Below are 21,657 nucleotides of genomic sequence, written 5' to 3'. Positions count from 1 at the left end.
TCCAAAGTTCCTCTTGTTATTGATTTCTAGTTTTAGTTCATTGTGGTTAGGGAAAACACTTGATCTAATTTCAATTTTTTTCAATTTTTGAATACTTGTTTTCTGGCCTAACACATGGTCTATCCTTGAGAATGTTTTCTGTGTTGAGGAGAATGTGTACGCTGCAGCTGTGGGATGAAATATTCTAAAAATATCTATTAAGTCCATTTGTTCTATAGTTCAGATTAAGCCCAATATATCTTTCTTGATTTTTGTGTCTGAATGATCTGCCCAATACTGAAATTGGGGTGTTGAAGTCTGCAGATAATGTATTGGGGTCTATCTTTTCACCTCTAATAATATGTGCTTTTTATATCTGTGTGATCCAATGTGGGAGCATATATGTTTATGATTGTTATATCCTCCTGCTGAATTGACACCTTTGTCAATATATAATGACCTTCTTTGTCTTCTTATGGTTTTCGTCGTGAAATCTATTTTATATGATAAAACTACTCCTGCTCTTTTTTGATTTCCATTTGCATGGTGTATCTATTTCCATCCCTTTATTTTCAGTATATGTGTGTCTTCCTAGGTGAAGTAAGTATGTTACTTGTTGCAGCAGACTGTTGGAGCTTGTTTTTATATTCATTCAGCTATTTTACGTCTTTTGTTGAAGAGTTTAGCCCACTTACAATCAATGTTATTATAATAAGGATTACTGTTGCCATTTTGTTATTTGTTTTCTGTTTGTTTTTTGGTCTTTTCTTCCTTCCTTCCTGCATTTCTTTCTGTGAAGGTGATTTTCTCAATGGTATGTTTTAATTTCTTGATTTTTGATTTTTATGTATCTTTTTGTATGTTTTTTGATGTGAGGTTCCCATGAGGCTTGCAAATAACTTCTTACGGCCAGGCGCGGTGGCTCAAGCCTGTAATCCCAGCACTTTGGGAGGCTGAGGCGGGTGGATCACAAGGTCAAGAGATCAAGACCATCCTGGTCAACATGGTGAAACCCCGTCTCTACTAAAACTACAAAAAATTAGCTGGGCATGGTGGCGCGTGCCTGTAGTCCCAGCTACTCAGGAGGCTGAGGCAGGAGAATTGCCTGAACCCAGGAGGCGGAGGTTGCGGTGAGCCGAGATCGCGCCATTGCACTCCAGCCTGGGTAACGAGTGAAACTCCGTCTCAAAAAAAAAAAAAAAAACTTCTTACAATCCATTATTTTAAACTGATAATAACCAGTACTGATTGCAAAACCAATTAACCAAAGAGAAAACTAATAACTCTTTCACTTCATTTCCCACTTTTTAATTTTTTGTTGTTTGTATTTATATATTATGCTGTATGTCTTGAAAAGTTGATGTAGTTATTGCTTTTGATAGATTTATCTTTTAGTCTTCCTAGTCAAGATATGAGTAATTTACCTGCCAAATTATAATGCTCTAATATTCTTTGTTTTTCAGTGTATTTACTATTATCAGTGGGGTTTATACCTTCAGTTGACTTTTTATTGCTTATTAACACCTGCCTCCCCCACTTTTTGAGAGTGTAGAACTCCCTTTAGCATTTCTTGTTAGGTTTGATGATGAAATCCTTCAGCTTTTGTTTATCAGGGAAAGTCTTCATTTGTCCTTCCTGTTTTGAAGGACATTTTCATTGGGTATACTATTCTAGGATATAAGATTTTTTCCTCAGTGCTTTAAATATATCCTGACACTCTCTCCTGGCCTATAAGGTTTCCACTGAGAAGTCTGCTACCATGCATTTTGGATCTCCTTTTAATGTCACTTCTTTTCTACTGCTGCCTTTAGGTTCTTTTCTTTATCCTTGACCTTTCGGATTTTGATTATTAAGTAAATTGAGGCAGTCTTCATTAGCTTAATTCTACTTGGGCTCTGTAACCATCTAGTACTTTCATATTGATCATCCTTCTCTAGGTTTGGGAAATTCTATGTCATTATCCTTTTGAATAAACTTTCTAACCCAATCTTCCTCTCTACCTCCAGTGTAATAACTCTTACATTTGCTTGAGTTTATACAAAATTTTACACATGTAGCATTATGTATAATTGTCAAAAGCTGGAAGAAAGCAAGATGTCCTTCAATAGATGAATATATGAATGAACTCTGCTACACTAATAAAATGGAATACTATTCAGCACTAAAAATGAATGAAATATTGTCATACAAAAATATGTATAAATCCTCAATGCATATTACTAAGTGAAAGAAACCTGTATGAAAATACTATTATACATATTTTGATTTTATTCATATGACATTTTGGAAAAGACAAAACAATGAGACAGTAAATGGCTTAGTTATTGCAGGGGTTTGGAGGAAGTAGGGGGAGCGGAATAGGAAAAGCATAGGGAATCTATTAAGGTGGTGGAACTACTCTGTAGGATATTTGATACATGACAGCATATGTTTGTCAAAACCCACAGAACCTTAAACCACAAAATGCAAACCTTAATCATATGCAAATAATACCAAAAATTCATTGGGAAATTGGGTATCCCAGGAGGAATGCTGACAGAGACCAAAGATTCTAACTGCATTACAACGTATCATGTAACCTTCTTGAAAGAAATGGGGAAAGAAAGGTACTGATATAAATATCTCTGGGAGAGTGGAAACTGTCTAGGATTTCTATGTAATTATCATACTCTAGCTGGTGAAGTTTGTTTCTCACTGGTGTGTATGTTAATTCTGAACCCATTTTACATTTATACTGGGATTGAACAAATGAATAAGTGTAAGGCAGATAGTTGGCACCAAGTTTCTTACTCTAGAGGTGGGAGGTTTCAGATAAACAAAAGGAAGGGGAGAGTCTAAAATGAATTGTGTGGTGATGGATGAAAATTAGAGATTTCATTATAACCACATGTTTATCTTAATATGAATAAAGATGAATATAGATATAAATATAAATATGTGTCAATACACAGGATAGTGTTAACACTTGTTTCCTAGCTCTCTTCCTTGAGAGGGTCTGGAAGCAATGACTCTCCTATAGCAAGTCCACCAAGCATCCAGATCTTCATTCCTAATACCATTCTCCAGTCAAAGGAGCCAGGGCTCCTTGGAATAATGGCTGATTCCAGGCTGGGAATTCTTGTACAGAAACAGTACAAGAGGAGCCTGCAGCATCTTGTAGTGTCAGAAAGTAACTGCTACAACAAAACAAAACAAACCACAATGATAAGGTGATGTCAAGGGAATATGTGAGCCAACTGAAAGAGCTCCAGTGACCAAATCTGGAACAATTTGAGACTTAAGATTCTTGTGACAGAAAGTAAATGCTTTGAAAGAAACAAAATAATAGAGATATGTCAACAGGACACATTAGTCAACTGGAAAACTCCCAATGGCCAACACTGGAAAAATTATTTTCCCAAACACTCATAACCTCTATATAACTATGAGACAAATATTAGACAAAACAAATTGAAGAGTAATCTATAAAATGTCTGACTTAGAGTTCTAAAAAGGCTCAAATCATCAAAAACAAAGAAAATCTGAAAAAGTGTCAGAGCCAAGAAGAACCTACAGAAATGTAACAATTAAATGTATCCCGGAATGAAATCCTGGAACAGAAAAAGGACATTGGACAAAAACAAAGAAAATCTGAATAAGTATTGATTTCAGTTATTAACAATGTATTAATATTAATTCAATAACTGAAAAAATATTTTAATGCAAACAAGAGGGTAAGTTAGGCATGATGTATTTGGGAACTTCAAAATATTCTGTCAACATTTCTACAAATCTGAACTATTCCAAATAAAAAGTGTATTTACAAATTCAATTTTTAGCCTAACAGACAAAGGTTTTCATTAAATAGCAAAATTCTAGATTGGTCTTCTGTTTTAAATATTACTTTATTCCTTATTTCAATTAATAATGATGATTTTGAGTGAGATTTAACTAAAAAACATTAATCATGGACAGAATGACTTTTTGTAACATTTGCCAGGGCAAATGATTTTATTGAAATGATGAATGTAGGTATGCGTATCTGTTGTCAGTTTGAAAAAACAACTGATATCGAACTGATAGAAATCCTATTTAACTGAGATGGCTATAAGTAAGACAATATCAGCAAAATAGAAGAGCAAGCCTCCCTTTAGTCTATCAACTAATTTTTAATTTTCTAGTTTTAATAGATTAAAATATAGGACACCCAACAAAATTGAATTTCAAATAAATTATGAATAAGTTCTCAGAACAGGTATGTCCTAAATATTTGAGGCATACTTATACTAAAAATATTCTCTGTGTTATCTGAAACTCATGGATTTCCTATAGTCTATCTGGCAATCCTGTGTAACTATAAAGTACAGGTCAAATTTATCAATTTATTAATAACAATAGAAGTTGCTTTTACCTTGCTGTATAGCATAAGTAGCATGGTTACTAAGAAAGTTTGCAAATTCTGTAAAAATATCCTGCTTAATAAGAAAAGGACAAGAAAATATTTACAAATGTAAGGATAGGTCCAGAGCTTCTTGGGCATTGATCCTATGCCTAAACAGTAAGTCCTGGCCACATACTTTCTTGAAAAGTTGCCTACATTGGCTTGACTGTTATAGGAGCCAGTTTATTCTTATGTTACACTGAAATCTATGTCTTTATAGTTTTAAGGTTTCTAGATAACATATAAATAACTTTGGAATATATCAGACATAGTTATGCTAAAAGTATTTCCTGTTTATCTGAAGTTCAGATAATTTTATCTGCTAAATCTGTCAATTCTATCTTTCCAGTCATTGGCTGAATGACTCATGATAGCAAGAGTGCAAGTCTCCTCTTCCTTCCTTATTCTATTTGTTTATTCATCCATTCATTCATCTGCCACATATCTGATGACCAAAGTTGATAGCAGATCCTAAATGTTGAAATGATATTAAAATCTCTACTTCTAAAAAGTGAGCAAGTCAAATAAACAGTCATTAGCAAATAACAGTATATTCACAGTTAATACAGAAAGTAGAGAAAGAGGTTCCTAACTCTGATGGACAAGTAGGATGTCAAGAAAACCTCAAAGATGAAAAAGTCTCTGACTAGAGCAGCAATTCCCTATGCAGACAGGAGAATAAAGATCTAACAGAAAAGGTAAGCTTGAACATCCAAGAAAAGAATGGTTTGCATGGAGACTGATGTGAATGGAAGTAACAGACAAAGAACATTTCTCCCATCAGTGTTCTTTTTTCCAGACAGTCTTTAAATCATTCTATTATAAAGATACATGCATGCTTATGTTCATTGCAGCACTATTCACAATAGCGAATACATGGAATCAACCCAAATGTCCATCAGTGATAGACTGGATAAAGAAAATGTGGTATATATACACCATAGAATACCATGCAGCCATAAAAAGAATGAGATCATGTCCTTTTCAGGGACGTGGATGGAGCTAGAAGCTGTTATCCTCAGCAAACTAATACAGGAATAGAAAACTAAACAGTGACAGTTCTCACTTATAAATTGGAGCTGAACTATGAGAACGCATGGACACATGGTGGGGAACAACACACATTAGGGCCTGTCAGGGCAGGGGCAGGGAGAATATCAGGCAGAATAGGTAATGGATACTGGGCTTAATACCTAGGTGATGGGTTGAGCTGTACAGCAAACTACCATGGCATACATTTAACTATGTAACAAACCTGCACATCCTGCACATGTACCTCAGAAATAAGTTGTAGGAAAAAATATTTAAAAATTATTTATATTTCATTTTCATATTTTTTCTTTACTTCTCCTAAAAGTACTCTCATTTGCTTAAACTACAGTTTTAAAACTAGAGTAAATATCTCACAAATTTGGCATGTCTTCAAATATGTCTTTGAAAATAATACTGAAATGGGAAAAGTTCCCTTGTCCCCCTTACAGGGCCTGCGATGGGAGTGTGGCCTGCTTCTTCAATACCCTGCTGCTCAGACCTCTAGGAGAACATACAGACAGGCAGGCTGTGGGGCTCTGACCCCATCGCAGTGTCTAGGGGTGAATGTTTACAGCTCCTGATGCCCCAGTGGGCATATGATACCATGTTCTCTTTTAGTTTTGCCATCAACAAGTGGCTTGTGTTAACCAGCTCAATTAGACCCTCCACCTTGTCATAAGGACAGAGGTCTTTCTGTATCCCAGGTTCTTGCTTTGGTGTATCAGAAGAATCAGATCACACCTGGGCTTGGAGAATGAGGGCCAGGTTTTACTGAGTGGTGGTAGCTCTCAATAGATGGGGGTAGCCAGAAGGGGATGGAGTGGGAAGGTTTTCCTTCCCCTGGAGTTGGGCCTTTTAGCGGACGGGCTCTTCTCTGACTGACTCTGTGTCAGTCTGCCAGTCCATAGCCTGTCAGCATGCAGGTGTGCTCCTATGCCGATGTGTTCCTCTTGATGTACAGCTGCTTGTGCGTTCCTCTGCTGATGTGCTCCTCTTGACGTCCAGCAGCTTGTGTGTCTGCCTGCTAGGGTCTTGCGGTTTTTATAGGCACAGGATGGGGATGTGGCAGGTCATGGGTGGTCTTGGGAAATGCAAAATCTGGGCAGGAAAACAAAAATTCCTGTCTTTGCTTAGGTCCATGGGCACAGGCCCGGGGATGGAGCCCTAGCCAGGGACCACGCCCTCCTCTACCAGCACTTCCCTTCCTCCCTTCTGTAGCATTTAAAAGGAACACACCCTGGCCGGGCGCGGTGGCTCACGCCTGTAATCCCAGCACTTTGGGAGGCCGAGGCAGGTGGATCACGAGGTCAAGAGATCGAGACCATCATGGTCAACATGGTGAAAACCCGTCTCTACTAAAAATACAAAACATTAGCTGGGCATGGTGGCGCGTGCCTGTAATCCCAGCTACTCAGGAGGCTGAGGCAGGAGAATTGCCTGAACCCAGGAGGCGGAAGTTGCGGTGAGCCGAGATCGCGCCATTGCACTCCAGCCCGGGTAACAAGAGCGAAACACCGTCTCAAAAAAAAAAAAAAAAAATAAATAAAAGGAACACACCCTTCCCTTCCCAGCACTTCCCTTCCATATCAATACTATTTAAACTAGGTTTTAAACAATCTAGCTGGGTGATACTATTGCACTAAAGCACTAAGACCACTACTACACCAGGGACAAGCACCTAGCTACATTTTTTTTTTTTTTAATTCTAGAGATATTTCTCTCATAAATTAGTTTTGTTTATTATGCAGTTCCAAAAGCATAAACGCTCATTGGTAGAATAAAAACTTCTTTCTTTTTGATTGAGTGCCCTGTAAATTATGACCAGTTTTTAGATAAAAACCTCAAGGTCATTCTGTAGGGGAAAGATTGAAGAGATAGTTCACAGCATGCATCCATTGATTTACTGGATTTCTCAAACCTTGCACACATCAACCATCTGAGTGTAGAAGAAAACTCCATGAATTTATTAACAGTTTGCTGTGTTTCTCTCATGAAGCACAAAGTCATAAAGAAATAGTTGGTGGTAGATAATAAGAAAGGGAGCTGTGGCGAGCAAACCCAACATATAGTGATGAGCAGCTTGCAAGTAGCCAAGTAGCGACTAGAAATTTATGCTAGCATTAGTCTTACACCCTTAATTTTATCCCTGTACACACTGGAAAATAAAGAAACGCAGAGCCATTGAATCTAGGGGTCCGTAGTAAACCCTGAATTGACCAACAGCTTCTGGCTGTTCAATCATCTGTGCTGGAAATATGTGTCCCACAAAAAGCAAGATCAGAAAAGACCAGTGAAGATCCTGTGCATATTGATTAGGGAATTTCTTCTTCTTACTTAACATATAATAATCACATTTTTCAATAATACAAAAAAAAATGCTCTCACACATCACAATTCCTATAGCATTTTTTTTCTATACTGCTTTTTTTTGGTTGCTAGTTTTGTTGTCAGTCACTTATGTAACTACTTGATGTTTATGAGCAAGGACATTATTTGCATATTAGATTTATGTATCAGGTTTGCCAATTTGGCTGTGTGGATATGGCCTTGAGCAGGTTGCTTAACCTCTCTGGGTTCTGCTTACTATAAGGTTAATAACATAAATCTCATTGAGTTGCTGCATATTTGATCATGTTGTAGGGCAGCTAACACTCTTCCTGGTATGTGGTAGATTCTTGATGAATTGTAAATATTATGGTACAGTAACATGTTTGTTATTTTGCTTTCACTGTATGTTTGTCTATTCTCCTTAATGAAATTTGAGGCTTCTAGAAAGATTATAGGACACCATAGTATTATTCCATACATGTTCAGTGAGCTCTCATTATCTGTCAATGGGTTTGAGTCTTGCTGCCAATACAGAGATAGAAAACATTTAATGATTTCTTCCTGCCTGAGGAGTTAGAGATATATTTCACTGATAATATCATGTGATATCTCCTTCATTTGCACTTACGAGGATCCTAAGCTGCTGGGCTTCTTCACCTATCTCTTAGGTCCTGGGTATTTTTTCATTCTTCCTATCTGTAGTTCCATCTCTTGTCTAGGTTCTGCTTTAGTTCCCATTCTTACCAATTTTGTTTCTGAGGGAATTTCTTCCCAGTTGGAATAGGCTACGACTTTCTGTTGACTTGTTGACCTTGAGTTATGACTCTTGGCTACGTTCCTTGCTGTATTTCTTCATGTCAGATGCTCCATATTCCTGTTGCTTTATGAAAATTGACCCATTAGCTCACCCAACATTGGTTTGGCTTAGTTATACTTGTCTTTCTTTCCTTCTAGCATTTGGAACGTTCGTCCCAGTGTCTTTAAAATGGGATGAGTATTGAAAGGTAAAATAATCTATCGGAGCTTCTAATTATATTTATTAACAAGAATTAAGAATTAAACTAAATCTCACTGCTATAAAATGTATGAAGGGGCACCGTCAAGCCCACTGCATGCATATTACAGGTGATTACATATCTCACACTATGTGAAGTAAGTTGAAATAAAAGTGCAGGAGCTCCCCAGCCTGGAGATAGGGGTAAAACCCACATTTGTTCACTTGATTTCAATATCTTGCACATACTACAGTTTACAGATGCTCTGGTAGATGGATTTATAGATATATAAAATCAACAAGTGATTTCAAAGATTTCATATAAAAAGCCTCACATTGAGGGTAGTACTAATAATGTGAAAACAAATAAATAAAAGTGCAAAGGGCACACTTCTCTTTCAAGCAATGTTTTTCATTAGCCATGGTATAGTCTAAAATACTAATAATTATTTATTTATCTATTTATTTTGACACAGAGTCACCCTCTGTCGCCCAATCTGGGGTCCAGTGGTGTGATCTCGGCTCACTGCAACCTCTGCCTCTCAAATTCAATTGATTCTTGTGCTTTAGCCTCCTGGGTAGCTGGGATTACTGGTGTGTGCCACGACACATGGCTGATTTTTGTATTTTTAGTATAGACAGAGGTTACACTATGTTTGTCAGGCTAGTTTCAAACTCCTGGCCTCAAGTGATCCACCCTAAAGTGCTTACAAGCGTGAGCCATTGCACCTAATCAGTTTTACAATATCTATTCAAAGTAAGTGATTAAGATGCTTTAAAATATAGAGATTTATACCTATCATCATTATACATCATTCTTTCCACAAATATATATTGTATATTGTATCTGTTATATATTTTTTAAGTACATTTCTCAGATATAATAGTCATTAAATTAAGTGTAGAAATAATCTGAATTTAGAATCATACTTTTCAATGGCTGAATCATAAACAAGTAATTTTAAAAATTTTAAAAATTTACTTATATTTCTTATACATATTATGCTATAAGTATAAATGCATATAATACACATAGTATTTATATATTACTCATTATTTCAGTGAAAGAAAAATATAGTACTATTAAAATTAACTATTTAAAATATTAAAATATTTTTTATTTTTTTATCTCATTCTTTTCCATTTCTACTTAGTGCATATTTTTTAAATGTACAAAATATTATGGTAACATATATATCTAATTTGTGAAAAATCTTCAGAAACCAGTCATTTATGCTAAAAGTTATTCTAATTGTGGTACATGGTAAAAAATGTTGGTGACAACTCTTATAACTTACCCATTTGCTTGGAGCGAATGCTGGATGTGTTCCATGCTGCAAGGATCACTGAAGAACTCTTTCAGGTATAGTCAGTAGAACAGTGCTTCTCAAAGCATTCAAATTACTTGAGATATTGGTAAAATGAAGATTCAGTACATCTGTGGGGGCAGGGCTTTTTCCTTACAACAAGAAAAAAGCTGAAAAAACTGAAAACCAACAAATTTTCTTGATTCATGAGAGAATTGAAGTTACCAGACAGAACAATTCCGTGCAAATGAAGGAAGAGATGGATACTGAAAATCTTGGTTGCAACACGCAATGATAAACAGGTAATGTAAGCAGAAAGATAGAAATTCTAAGGGAGAATCAAAGAAAATGCTAGAAATCAAAAAAACTGTAACAAAAATGAGAAATGCCTTTGCTGGTCCCAGCAGTGGACTGTTTACAGCCAAGGAAAGAATAAATGAGTTTGAAGATATGTCAGTAGAAACTTCCTAAACTAAAAAGCGAAGAAAAAAAATAATGGAGAAAACACCCACCAAACAGATCATTGTAAGAACTGGGTGGATGTGACAATTAGGAAGACATAACATAGGGAAGAAAATGAAGAAGGAACAGAAGAAATATTTGAGATTATAATGGCTAAGAATTTTCCAAAATTAATGAAAGACACTAAACAACAGATCTAGAAAGCTTAGAGACAATCAAGTAGTAAATATAAAACAAAATCTATACCTGAGCATATCCTGTTCGAACTAAAAATAAATAAATAAATAATAAAGAGAAAATTTTGAAGGAAGACAGAGGGGTTAGGGAAGACAACTTACCTATAAAGTAATAGGAATAAAAATTATATTGAATTTTTTTTTTTTTAGAGAAAAGAGTTTCTAAAATATAATACAAACTGCAATTGTGAAAAATTACCAAGAGATAGAATAAAATGGAGTCATAAGGTATTGTTGGGCTAGTCTATACATCATTTTTGTTAAAACTCAAATGGTAAATGTTCAAATTTTACAAAGAGGAATATATAAATGTTGATAAATATTTTATGATTTTGTATATCTCTAAGGATAGCTTCAGGGTGTCTCAGGAACAAATAGATTCTGAAAAATCTAATATCAAATATGTTCCCCAAGCATTTACCCCATTCTTCCTTTTTTCACCTTATTACTTCTATATCTGCAAAGCACATTTTGTTGCTTTTAGCGTTTTTCAAAATTACCAATTTGCTCTTTAGACTTCTTTAGTCTACTTTAGATTAAAATTGCAGGCAGAACTGCACAACATTTATTTTTCTTCTTTTCCCTCTCCCTTAAATAGATCATTCTTCACACTTGAAGGGGTAGACTGTGCATATAGGGCAGGGGGGATAGTATGAGGGCAGCTGCCTATTTTTAAGTAGATTCAAAGTCCTAGATTAAGGCAAAATATTTTTCTAGCTCTGAAACCTTGCTGAAGTTGCATCTCTGTAAACAATCAGGAACCAAAGAAAATGAGAGAGGAATTATTCTGCCTTGTGAGTGATGGTTTAGTTATTTGTTCAAGTAGAAGCCTTAAAATGTCTTGTATGTGGTTATACCATATTTGAGTTAGTCCTGTTTGAGACCCCTAAATAGGAGACAAACACGAGAACCATGCTAAGTGGTGTTTTGTGAGTTAAAATAATGGGATGGTGGCAGGGAAATCACCATTTAGAAAAGTCTTCCTAACAATATGTATCATGTACTTCATTATCCCTGGCCTATGTCTATTTTCTGAATGGCTTGAGGCAACATTCTATTTCATCTTGCTGCCCTTTCTGATGTTGCCACATAGAGTTGACTCCTCTTAATAGCGTTCTCATCATTTAAAAATATTTTTCTCTTTTTATCATGTTATCTGGAATTCAGCATTTATAATGTGATATAAATATCAATTATCACTTTTTCACATTTATCTTTTCAGATTATTTTTTTAATCACTGGGACTTTGTTACATGGCACGGCACTCATGACAACGGGAGGAGTGGGCAGAAATGCAGCCCGGAACATTCCACAGCCCAGGGACAGTTGGTCATTCAGAAATTACATGTTTCCAGAACCCTCAGAAGTAAGGCCGGTTGTTCAGGAGGTTGGGCCGGAAGCAGCAGGCCAGCACCATCCTCTTGCAGAAGGCCTCGACCTCATCATCCTCCTCGGAGAGTTCCGCCGGCCGGTCAGTGCCCAAGCTGGCGACCGCTGTGGTGGTGCCCTTGTTGACCAGGTTCTTGATGATCTGGCCCTCTGGGCCCAGCCCCTCACCCTCCTTCCAGACCATCATCAGCATCTAGTAGCCGATGTTCTTCACGGTCAGTTGTACTCCGAGTAGTCAGGTTAGCGGCGCTCCTTCAGCGCCTTGAAGGTCTCCACAAACTTCTCCAGCTGGTTTGGAGGCAGGCAGTCTCCTCTGCAGTGCTTGCCCCGGCCAATCTTTGTCAGCTGCTCGGCCCACTCCCTGGTCTTGTCCAACTCCACGCACCGCAGCGGGCGCTCCCAGGTGCCCAGCTCACTCTCCTTCTTGTCGTACCCTTGCTGCTGCTGCTGCTGCTGCTGCACCGCCTTCCCCCACAGCAACTGCATGTCCTGCATGGCCCGCTTCTGCTGCATAATCATGTACAGCTGCTGTATCGCCTGCTGCTCCTTCAGCTGCTGCTTCTGGGCGTCCAACAGCTCCGTGACGCCCACTAGACCCACGGGCTTCTCCTTCTCTAAGCCAAGCCCCTTGAGGTAATGAACTGACAGAGGCGAAGGAGAGGAATCCCCGTCCAGCTGCACCAGCTCAGCAAGTGGTAGCTCTACCTTATCCTCTTCAGGCCCCCTCCGGCTCTTCCGCTTCCTCTTCACGGGGCGGAGAGGCGGGGCTGCGGGGCTGCGGAGGGAGGCTTCCGCCGGGCAGCTGGCGCCGATGACTGAGAGCGCAGGCGTGGACCCTGACAGGGCCTCAGGAGAGGACTGGCGCTTCAGGCCGGCTCTGGGCGCCCTGAGGTTGCCCATGGAGCCGCCTTGGCTTTCCCGAACTCCTCCAGCTTCTGTCGGTAGGACTTGGACCCTTGGCTGAATGCCTGGTTCCCGTGTTTGTTCTGGAGGGAAATGGTTTCCACCAGGGGAGCCCCGTCCGTTATGAACCTGGCCAACTTTTCTGCAAGGTTCTTGACCTTTTCGTCCTCTGGGGGTGAAACTTTCTGAGAGGCTGCCTGCGACTTCTGCCCTTCCTTTCTTATCTCAGCCAACTCTTCTTTAGAGGAATGCCCTGCTATTCTTATCGTGCAGAAATACAAAAGCCGGGTTATCCTTGTAGTCCTCCATAGCTATTTTTTCTAACACAGGGCCTCCTCCTGCCACAAAGGGGGCCAATTTCTCTATCGTTTTCCAAGTCTCGTTTCCCCCTGGGGGTGAAACTTTGATTTCTAGCCACTGCTTATGACACTCGGGTGGCCTGAGGTGGGCAGCTGCTTGACCTGCGAGTAAGCTCTTCAGTCCTGTCGGCCTTCTGATGCTGCGCTGGGGGTGGGCGTGCTGGGAGCGGCACTGGGGGCGGGGGCGGGCGCGGGGAGGGGGGCAGCATTTCAGCTAGTCTGTGCCTTCTGCATCTTCAGAAACTGTTGCAAGAAGCTACCATCGTTGGCAAACTTGTTGGAAATGCTGGAAGAGTTGTGTGCATTTGTGATTTCACTAGGATGTGGGTGCCGAGGCCTGGGCACCTGATTCTGCTTGTTTTCTGTTTCGTTTTGGCTTCAGTTTCCCGCTTCTTCTGAGCAATGAGCTCTTCCCGGTGAAGGATGTTCATGTTCACTTTTCCAGATTTAGTGGGAGCAACCCCAAACCACCGGTTAGCCTCCTGCAACATCCTGATTGTCCATCTTCTTGTCAGATTTCTTAACATATAGTCTGCTCAATAATTATACACACTCTGATGTACCTTGGGATCCAGTTGTAACATAGAATTCCATTCTTTGCAACAAATTTATCTTCAATAGAATCTTTTAGATTTTCTCACATTACTACTGCTTTTATAATAATATTTTGAGAATAGTGAATTTTGTAAGAATAATTAGTATTTCACTGCCCTTTAAATATTATAAATGTTTAAATTATTTTCAAAGACATTAATTGACTTAAAAACAACTGTTTCTGGTCATAGTTAAGGTATTATGTTGAAGCAAAAGTAATTGCGGGTTTTGCCATAAAACCACAATTACTTTTGCACCAGCCTAATAAATTCCGAAAACACAATTACAGATGCGTTAAGAATGCATCTGGGACTTGCAGCCATTGAAACAGTTTACCTATTAGCAGCTCCAAACCTGGGTCGACACATATTTTGGTTACTGATTTTATTTAACTTTTAAGTTCAGGGGTATACGTGTAGGTTTGTTATATAGGTAAATGTGTCATGGGGGTTTGTTGTACAGATTATTTCATCACCTAGGTATTAAGCCTAGTGCCCATTAATTATTTATCCTGATTATCTCCCTCCTACCCTCCACCCTCCTATAGGCTCCAGTGTGTGGTGTTCCTCTCTGTGTGTTCGTGTGTTCTCATCAGTTTGCTCCCCCTTGTGAGAGCATGCAGTATTTGTTTTTCTGTTTGGCTGATTCTAAAGGCAGGTAGTCCCAATTTTCACTGTTAGAAGAAAATAATACTTACCAAAAAACAGTCTTTTACTTATGAATGATCAAATTGCCTTAGGCCAATTTACAATATTCATTAACAACATAAAAGCATATGTCCAATATAAAAATTTCAGGTAGATTTTAATAAGATAAAATAATATAGTACACTTGAGGTAATTCATTTATATGTATTCGTACCCCAAATCATTGAAATTCACTTAAAAAATAATGCCAGAGTATTTTGAGAGTATTTAAATACTTTGATGTGAAAATTTTATGGTTCCAGAATGCAATTATATTAACCTCACCTTGGCATATATAGGAAAGGGGTTTGTATTAGGGGAAAGACAAAAACAAACGAAAACAAATCTTCCTCCTTCAGGACCAAACATGTAAAAACCCCAAAGCAACTTAGATACTTACCACAACCTGATGTAACAATAATAAAAATAATTTTTAAAATACTTACTTAGAATACACTACTGTAATTTCTTGGGACGTATAACAATGTTATAAATACTTTCTTGTTTGAGCCTTTTTTTTTTTTCCTTGTGGACATGGTCATGTGTCTTCCAGATTCACCCTCTAGGAAAGACATGAACCAGTTGCGGAGAGTGCTGTCAGTACTCTGACTTTGACTGTCTGGTTCTTCAGGGATTGCTCCACTGTAGAGAGCTGTTTCAGTCAAGATCACCTTCTTAGAGCAACCCACCTCCAGTAACTGAAGGGAGGTTAGAATAGTCTAGCCAGTTTGGCTCAGCAAGGACTACTCTGGCAAGCAGTTTCAGCCTAGGAACTCTCTTTGGGGTTGTCTGGCATACCTCATAGCATATAACTTATTCTGACTAACCTTGCTTCCTTTCCCTCTCTTCCATAGGTGTGGATCTCAAGGGGATTCTTTAATACACATTCTGCCCACTAAATACTATTTCAGAGGCTGCATCCCAGAAAATCTCTTGTGCCACTGTTTTTTTTTTTAAATTTAATTTAGTTTTTTAAATTGACATAAACTATATATATTTCCAGTGTAGAACATGATGTTTTGAAGTACATATGCATTGTGAAATAACTAAATCTAGCTTATTCACGTATGCATTACCTCACATATCATTTTTTGGTGAGAACACTTTACATCCACTTTCTTAGCATTTTTTAAGAATACAGTGCATTATGTACTATAGTTACCATGTTGTACAATAGGTCTCTTGAACTTATTCTTCCAAACTGAATTTTTATATCCTTTGTCAAACCTCTCCCCAGAACAAACCTTTGGTAACTACCATTTTACTCTCTAATTCTGTGAGATCAACTTTTTTTTTTGAGTCCACATATGAATGAGATCATGTAGTACTTTCCTGGCTTATTTCACTTATTATGATTGTTCTCCATGTCATCTATGTTGCACAAATGATAGGATTTCATTCTTTTCACAGCTGAATAGTATTCCATTGTGTATATATCCAATGTTTTCTTTACCCATTCATGTTTTGATAGACACTTAGGTTGATCCCATGTCTTGACTATTGTGAATAATGAATGCTGCATTGAATCTTACATTGTTTGAATTTGCTTGATTACATCTCTTTTATGTCACATAATGTTCTCTGTATTTCCTGAAAATTGGTAGTTAGATTTAAAATTTAGTTTCAGGTTTGATTTAATTTTTGCAATAATATTTTATTGGTAGCATTATAATATCATTTTGGAACATTGGAAACAATTGATAATCATGCCTTTATCCAGTATGTCATTGTTTTTGCTGTTATAATTGTTTGGTACATTTCATGGAAAAGAAATGCTGAATATCACGTCCTTCTACTCATAAGACAAATGTAAAGCAGGGGCAATTTGCTTTTGGTTGTTCTCCATCTTCTTTACCATTAGACCATTAGGTACCCAGTGACTTTTTGCTATGTGGAGTTTCATGCTTTGGCCCTTCTATCACACCTTAACTAATATAGTAACTAATAAAGTGCTCATCTGTGGGCTGGGCACTAGTAAAAAATAATGGCTCATGATTTTTTCTCCCAGAAGAAAATTTCTGCTTTGCTGATAGCCACATTTTGGATCTTATTTCAAACTGGTAACACAAAGCTTTTGTTTAAAATTTTTTTTAAAGTCTTTCTTTGTATGTGGCCTTTTCTCAAGAAAATAAACACAATCTGAAATACTAATATTCTAGTAGTATTAATAAGTTACAGCATGTTCTCAAATAACACTCTTTAATTTGTTTTATTACACTATCAATGATAAAAAATTGACAGTGGCTGATATGGTTTGGCTCTGTTTCCCCACCCAGATCTCATCTAGAATTGTAATCCTCACATGTTGAGGGAGAGAAGTGATTGGATCATGGGGAGTAGTTTACTCTATGCTTTTCTCATGATACTGAATTCTCATGAGATCTGATGATTCTATAAATGACAGTTTCCCCGCCCTCTTCTTACTTCCCTCCTGCCACCTTGTAAAGGAGGTGCCTACTTCCCCTTTGCCTTCTGCCATGATTATAAGTTTCCTGAGGCCTCCCAAGCCACGTGGAACTGTGACTCAATTAAACCTCTTTCCTTTATAAATTACCCAGCTTTGTCGTTTTGGATTTCAGCTGTAGGAAATTGGTTACATGGGCAACAATAGGCCAGATAGTCTATAAAATTAATTGTCATGCTGCTAGTAACTGTCACAGTATCCTTACAGACCCTCTATAATACAGTCAACAAAAACACCACCATTGTGAAATAATTGTAAACTCTCTATATTTTTGAGGATATATAATTATTTTAAAGCTGGATACAGACAGGAAATGTATACTGTTTTTACGTTCTCATTGCTTATTTAAAAGAAAGTAACATTTATTTAGTTTATATAACATACATTTAGTAATACCTCAATAGATATTTTGTATATAATACTTATAAATTCTTCTGTAATACTGCTCATTTATTTTAGGTTAATAACAGGTTATTGGGATTTTAACTTGCTTTTTGAAATATGACACATTTTAAGCGTTTTATAATGGAAGAACCTAATTTACATAAATATATTTATATAGTGTGAGTGGCCATGAAAATATGCTACTCAGAACTCTTATTGCTAGAGGCGTAATGGACTGATGGCCTGTGCTGCTTTCACTCTTGTTCCTTCACTGTGCTCCTGCTGAAGCCAAGCACTCTGTGAGTTTCTGTCATTCCATGTCTGGGCACAGCAGGGTATTAATGTTTTGGATACAAACTGCTTTCAGAAAAATGTAAAATAATGACTCTCATACAGATATGAAATAATGTTAAAGATTTTATTTAACTTATCATGACAGAACCAGTTATTCTACTTACTTGAAATTTCTAAAGTATCAAATTCATAGTAGCAGAGAATAGAATTAGTGGTTGCCATGGGCTGTGGGGAACAGGTGTGTTAGTCCATTTCCATGCTGCTAATAAATACACTCCTGAGACTGGGTAATTTATAAAGAAAAAGAAGTCTAAAGGAGTCACAGTTCCACATGGCTGGGGAGGCTTCATAATCATGGTGGAAAGTGAAGGAGAGGCAAAGGCATGTATTATGTGGCGGCAGGGAAGAGTGTGTGTGTGCCTGGGCACTGTCCTTTATAGAACCATCAGATCTCATGAGACTTATTCACTGTCATGAGAACAGCATGGAAAAACCCACCTTCACAGTTTGATTATCTTCCACTGGCTCTCTCCCAAGACATGTAGAGATTATGGCAGCTACAATTCAAAATGAGATTTGGATGGGGACATAGCTAAACCATATCAAGGGGAAATAGGGAATCGTTGCTCAATGGGCATAATGTTTTAGTTATACAAAATGAATAAAATCTAAATATCTGTTGTACAACATAGCACCTATAATTAACAATAAAGTCAGCCTTCCCCATCTGTGGGCTCTGTATCCACATATTCATTCAACTATGGATTAAATATATTTTCTAAAATGAAAATAATACAATTAAAAATAATAAAATAAAAATAATACAGTATAACAATTATTTACACAGTGTTTATATTGTGTTAAGTATTGTAAGGAATCTAGAAATGGTTTAAAGTACAGTCAGCCCTCTGTATCCATGGGTTCTACGTCCATTGTTTCAACATACCTCTGACAGAAAATATTTTTAAAAATTACATCTATAATGAGCATGTACAGATATTTTTCTTGTTATTCTCTAAACGCTACAGTACAACTATTTACATAGCATTTACATTGAATCAGGTATTATAAGTAATTCAGAGGTGATTTAAAATACAGCTATGCATTGCTTAATGAGAAGGATACGTTCTGAGAAATACATTATTACGTGATTTCATCACTGTGCAAACGTAGAGTGTAGTTACACAAACCTAGACGCTATAATCTACTACATACCTAGACTAGGTATGTAGTAGATTATATGAATAAATTCTAAATATAGCCTATTGCTACTAGGCTACAAACTTGTGCAGCATGTTAATGTAATGAATCCTGTAGGCAATTGTAACACATGGCATTTGTATACCTAAACATATTTAAACATGGAAGAGGTATAATGAAAATACAGTAATATCTTATGGGACCATTGTTAAATATGTAGTCAGTAGAAATGTCATTATATTTCTATACATCAATAATAGATAAACAGAGAGCCAAATTATGAGTGAACTCCCATTCACAATTGCTACAAAGATAACAAAATACCTAGGAATACAATTTACAAGGGATGTGATGGACCTCTTTAAGGACAACTACAAACCACTGCTCAAGGAAATAAGAGAGGACACAAATAGAAAAACATTCCATGCTCATGGTTAGGAAGAATCAATATTGTGAAAATAGCCATACTGCCCAAAGTAATTTATAGATTCAACACTATTCCCATCAAGCTCCCATTGACTTTCTTCACAGAATTGGAAAAAACTACTTTAAATTTCATATAGAACCAAAAAAGAGCTTGCATAGCCAAGAAAATCCTAAGCAAAAAGAATAAAGCTGGAGGCATCATGCTACTTGACTTCAAACTATGCCGCAAGGATACAGTAATCAAAACAGCATGGTACTGGTATCAAAACAGAGGTATAGAACAATGAAACAGAATAGAGTCCTCAGAAACAACACCACACAACTACAACCATCTGATCTTTGGCAAACCTGACAAAAACAAGCAATGGGGAAATGATTCCCTCTTTAATAAATGGTGTTGGGAAAACTGGCTAGCCATATGCAGAAAGCTGAAACTGGATACCTTCCTTATACCTTATACAAAAATTAACTCAGGGTCATTAGAGACCTAAAACCATAAAAACCCTAGAAGAAAACCTAGGCAATACCATTCAGGACATAGGCATGGGCAAAGGCTTCATGACTAAAACACCAAAAGCAATGGCAACAAAAGTCAAAATAGACAGATGGGATAGAATTAAACTAAAGATCTTCTGCACAGCAATAGAAACTATGATCAGAGTGAACAGGCAACCTACAGAATGGGATTAAATTTTTTCAATCTACCCACCTGACAAAGGGCTAATATCCAGAATCTACAAAGAACTTAAATTTACAAGAAAAAAATGAATACACCCCCCAAAAAACCAAAAAACAGCCCCATCAAAAAGTGGTCAAAGGATAGGAACAGACACTTCTCAAAAGGAGACATCTATGCAGCCAATAAACATATGAAAAAAGCTCATGATCACTGGTCATTAGAGAAATGAGAATCAAAACCACAATGAGATACCATCTCACACCAGGTAGAATGGTGATCATCAAAAAGTCAGGAGACAACAGATTCTAGAGAGGCTGTGGAGAAATAGGAACACTTCTATACTGTTGGTGGGAGTGTAAATTAGTTCAACCATTGTGGAAGACAGTGTTGTAATTCCTCAAGGATCTAAAAATAGAAATACCATTTGACCCAGCAATCCCATTACTGGGTATATATCCAAAGGATTATAAATCATTCTATTATAAAGACTTATGCACAAGTATGTTTATTGTGGCACTGTTCACAATAGCAAAGACTTGGAACCAACCCAAATTCCCATCAATGATAGACTGGATGAAGAAAATATATGCAGCCCTAAAAAATGATGAGTTCATGTCCTCTGTGGGGACATGGATGAAGCTGGAAACCATCATTCTCAGCAAACCAACACAGGAACAAAAAACCAAACACTGCATTTTCTCACTCATAAGTGGGAGTTGATCAATGAGAACACATGGACACATGGAGGGGAACATCAAACGCCAGGGCCTGTCAGGGGGTGGAGGACTACAGGCAGGTTAGCATTAGGAGAAATACCTAATGTAGATGCTGGGGTGATGGATGCAGCAAACCACCATGGCATGTTTATACCTATGTAACAAAACCTGCACAATCTGCATGTGTACCCCAGAAATTAAAGTATAATAATAAAATTAAAAAATTATATTACCACAAAAAAGAAGAAATGTTTTTGTTGATATTAAAATACCAGCAATTTGAATAACTTCTCAAATAATTGACAAAGGAAAAATTTGCTTTGTCTTATAAAATTCTTTGGCTTATTTGCTACTTTATTATTCATTTCTTTAAAGCGTATGGCATAGTGTTGTGGGAAAATACACACAAATTGAAGAGAAAACATTAGAGTTTATATCTTTGAGAACACCAATTTATTCTCAGAAGATGTGACTCTCCTTTATACATACAAGTTAAATGGGGACATGGTTTATGAATTACTGAATCAAAAGAAAGTAGAAATTTCTATATTTTTTCTCATAAGATTTCACTAAGAGAAATTTATTTTTAGGAGAAATTATGGAATGATGGAAGTATAAGGAAATTAGAAGACATGGTGATGTAGATTTGAGATTAGACTTAGCCACCATGTTAGTTGTGTGACAAGCAACAAGTCAACTAAGTTTTTCAAGTCCGAGTGTGTGTTTGTGTGTGTGTTGTATATGTGTTGAAATCTACTTAAGTAGTGGGGGCAGGAAGGGATCAACATGAAATCAAATGCATCAT

The 21,657-nt window shown here is 37.2% G+C and overlaps 1 pseudogene; it reads right to left on the bottom strand.

The window, feature by feature from the left end:
- Positions 1-12,069: 12,069 nt before the first annotated feature.
- LOC116550013 lies at positions 12,070-13,913 on the bottom strand (annotated as a pseudogene).
- Between the last annotated feature and the right edge of the window lie 7,744 nt (positions 13,914-21,657).

Source organism: Sapajus apella, unplaced genomic scaffold, assembly GCF_009761245.1.
Source record: "Sapajus apella isolate SASKATOON/1434 unplaced genomic scaffold, GSC_monkey_1.0 scaffold7, whole genome shotgun sequence".
Lineage (NCBI taxonomy): Eukaryota > Metazoa > Chordata > Mammalia > Primates > Cebidae > Sapajus > Sapajus apella.
Note: the sequence above shows the minus strand (reverse complement) of the source record. Positions and strands in the feature narration are given on the sequence as shown.